We start from the raw sequence: 4185 nt of genomic DNA, 5'->3' as shown, positions 1-4185 counted from the left end.
CTCTCTCTCTCTCTCTCTCTGTTTGCTTGTTCGTGATTCACATTGTTATGTCCAGCATTACTTCACATTTCTCACACGTTATTTGTTACTGTAGGTAAAGCGTATGCGCCTCACGCCATTGTTCCTCGGTAATCACGAATGAAATGTTGAGCAGTTTTCTATTTGCAAGAAGACGTGTGGTGTGTGTAATTATCAGTACTCAGTGCTACATGAAGCACCAAAGCCGATGCTCACTTGTTAGTAGAGTGAGGTTAATCCGCTGGTTGCTTGCGGACGTCACTCACGGCCAAGTCGCGCTCAAAGAGGGGCAGGATGGTGACCGAGGTAAATACTTTAATTTTGTGGTAAAAACTGATTGTCATAGTGCCAAGTTGATTGCATGTATTGTTAATGAATACTGTAATATGTTGAAAGTGTTTAATATCAGTGTATAATATTATTTTGGAAGAAATTGAGACCGAGAACCACTTTTGTTTTTGTATGGAGGCAAATGATCATTATTATTATTATTATTATTATTATTATTATTATTATTATTATTATTGTTATTATTATTATTATCATTATTATTATTATTATTATTATTATTATTATTATTATTATTATTATTTCACTATTATTATTATTATTATTATTATTATTATTATTATTATTATTATTATTATTATTATTATTATAGTGTACCACCAAATGAATAATAAAGATGTATACAGATTTCTTATTTGTTATTTTAGCCTGTAAGAATTATTATAAACTTGAAATATTGATGATAATAATAACAATCTGGCCATCTAACCCGCTCTTAGTCACCCTTGCTGTGTCCCCTGTACCACTTGAAGACCTCCACCAGACCCTCTCTTAGTCACCCTTGCTGTGTCCCCTGTACCACTTGAAGACCTCCACCAGACCCCCTCTTAGTCACCCTTGCTGTGTCCCCTGTACCACTTGAAGACCTCCACCAGACCCTCTCTTAGTCACCCTTGCTGTGTCCCCTGTACCACTTGAAGACCTCCACCAGACCCCCTCTTAGTCACCCTTGCTGTGTCCCTTGTACCACTTGAAGACCTCCACCAGACCCCCTCTTAGTCACCCTTGCTGTGTCCCCTGTACCACTTGAAGACCTCCACCAGACCCCCTCATAGTCACCCTTGCCGTGTCCCCTGTACCACTTGAAGACCTCCACCAGACCCCCTCTTAGTCACCCTTACTGTGTCCCCTGTACCACTTGAAGACCTCCACCAGACCCCCTCTTAGTCACCCTTGCTGTGTCCCCTGTACCACTTGAAGACCTCCACCAGACCCCCTCTTAGTCACCCTTGCTGTGTCCCCTGTACCACTTGAAGACCACCAGACCCCCTTTTAGTCACCCTTGCTGTGTCCCCTGTACCACTTGAAGACCTCCACCAAACCCCCTCTTAATCACCCTTGCTGTGTCCCCTGTACCACTTGAAGACCTCCACCAGACCCCCTCTTAGTCACCCTTGCTGTGTCCCCTGTACCACTTGAAGACCTCCACCAGACCCCCTTTTAGTCACCCTTGTTGTGTCCCCTGTACCACTTGAAGACCTCCACCAGACCCCCTCTTAGTCACCCTTGCTGTGTCCCCTGTACCACTTGAAGACCTCCACCAGACCCCCTCTTAGTCACCCTTGCTGTGTCCCCTGTACCACTTGAAGACCTCCACCAGACCCCCTCTTAGTCACCCTTGCTGTGTCCCCTGTACCACTTGAAGACAGCTGTGAGTGATGAAGTAAAGAGGTAAACAGTAGCAGAGGAGTTAGGGACAACCAAGATGACATTATACAGACACAGGAAATAGAGAGAGGATGAGGGGAGATAAGGGTCTGATGCCACCTTGCTGGGAGACACAGTGAGAACTTCAGTGTGTGGAGCTGTTCTTCTGGCGGGGCCACATTCTGCAACACCTCTGTGGGGCACCTCCACTACTTTCCAAAGGCTCCAGGTCAGTGTTTTTTTTTTTTTTTTTTTTTTCCAGAGGTAATGGATTGGCGAGAGCGAGAAAAAAAAAAAAAAGTGGATTTTGGGAAGTTAAGTAAAATTATTAAAGTTAAGTAATGAAAAGTGAATAAGTGAACACTGCAGCCATGTTCTGTACAGGGACTGCCACTTGTGCGCCTGATGGCTTCCTGCACCGACTCTTGTGTTGCAGTGTTGCTGTTGTTTGACAGCCTGTGGCGCAGGGACTGCACCGCTGCCAGCCCACGCCAGCAGTGATGTGGGCAGGAAGTGTGGTGGTGCTGGTGCTGGCAGTGCTGGCTCTCGGGGCAAACTTCCCTCCCCCTCGTCCCCCCTTCCTGTGCCCCTCGCATCATGACAACACCGGATATGACGGCGCCAGGCACAGCAGCACCAGCACGCCCCTTGAAGAACGCGTGTGTGTGCAGTGTACATCACGGCAAGGCACGCATGAATCACTGGCGCTCATGATTGCCTCGTGTGGGGCGGCCTGGCAGGATTACAAGGTGCAGGCGCAGTGTTTCAGAGGCACGACCATTCCTGACGCCTTTATGGGAGTCCCTTACACCAACCCCTTTACTAACCGCACCTATGTCAACGCTTACTGCGCCATCTGTAACGGTGAAGACCCCACCCGGCTAGATCCCTGGCTGTTCTCCTTGGTCTGTGAGGACGCAAGGCGCCCGCTGTACAGACCAGACCACTACGACGGCGTCTACTTCGACAGTGTGGACCACCACATCGTGTACTTCAGTGACGGAACGTGGAACGCCATCTCGCCTGATGTGGCTGTCTCAGCATCCCTTCCCTGCCACACTGCCATTGCAGAACCCATTCGTGTTGTGCACGCAGGTCATGGGACTCCACGTCCTCCACACCATTCAACACCGCCACTTTGCTTTTCTCGGTCAGCCTCCAGCGGTGTGGCCCCGAGGAAGTGCTGGAGCTGGAGTCTGATCTCTGCAGAAAGGTCATTTGTCCACGCCCGGATGATAAGTTTCGTAAAGGAAGATGTGTCACTGTGCCACAGGGTGCCACTGTCAGCACGCAGGGCGCTGCCATCAACACGCAGGGCCCCGCGGCACCGTACTGTGCCGTCCGCCACTCCTGCGCCGTGCCTTGGCTCTCAGACAGAGGGTGCCGCTGCGACGCCTCCTGCAGGGAGTACGGGGACTGCTGCCGTGACTCACACCACTACGACGAGGCGCAGCAAATGAAGAACTTTGCCTCGCATACTTGTGTTGCTGGACCCACGCCCGCGTACGCGAAGACCAAGTGTTCGGAGGACTGGGGCGATGAGGAGGTGCTGGCGCTGTGCCTGAAGGGAAACAAGACCCCTGGCGGTAGTGGCAGCCTGTTCCCCGTCACCAGCACCACCACGGCCCACACCTACATCGACCACCACTGTGCCATCTGTAGCGGCGAGGACCTGGCCCACCTACGCGTGTGGCTCGCTCGTCTTGAGTGTGCAGATTGGCCCCTCAAGTATCAGCGCCCCAGATGACGAAGACTACAGTATTGTGTTCGGGGATTCTGACTCTGGTGAGGGAAGATGAGGCATTTTGAAGCCTAGCCATGGTCCCTCGTCCTTCAGGCCTTGTTCCCTGACCTCTGTACCTCCCGGAGATGTGAAGAACTACACAAGAGAGTGTGATCCTGAGTTAGTGGCGACTTGTGGCCCTGAGGCGCAGGAACACCAGCGTGTCTTTTGTCAGCCTTACGTAGCCACGGTGTACCAGGGTAGCCACGCATTCAGGAACCAACATTGTGTGTGCCTCCTGCAATGGCTATGAACAGTACGAGTGTGTGTGGATTGTCCCGACGATTCCAGGACTCGGGGTGAGTGTTCATGATGCTGCTAGACTCCTCAGATCACAGCGGCAGTAACTTTGTCGGATTCACTGGCCAGTGTGGAGGGAAATGTGCGGGACAGAGTCTGGCAAGCACAGGAAAATCTTTTGTTCTGCAGCGTCTCTGCCCATCTCTGCACCCTCTGCTGTGCACCATGCGAGGAGCCCGCCAAGGACAGGAAAGTTGGGATCTTTCTTCACAGCAGCCGGGACAAGCACCACCACGGGGCCAGGCACAGCTGCCGGGACAGGCACCACCACGTGGCCAGGCACAGCTGCCAGGACAGGCACCACCACGGGGCCAGGCACAGCTGCCGGGACAGGCACCACCACGTGGCCAGGCACAGCTGCCAGGACA

Source organism: Scylla paramamosain, unplaced genomic scaffold (assembly GCF_035594125.1).
Source record: "Scylla paramamosain isolate STU-SP2022 unplaced genomic scaffold, ASM3559412v1 Contig2, whole genome shotgun sequence".
Classification (NCBI taxonomy): Eukaryota; Metazoa; Arthropoda; class Malacostraca; order Decapoda; family Portunidae; genus Scylla; species Scylla paramamosain.
The sequence above is the reverse complement of the archived record's forward strand: the minus strand, read 5'-3'. Positions refer to the sequence as shown.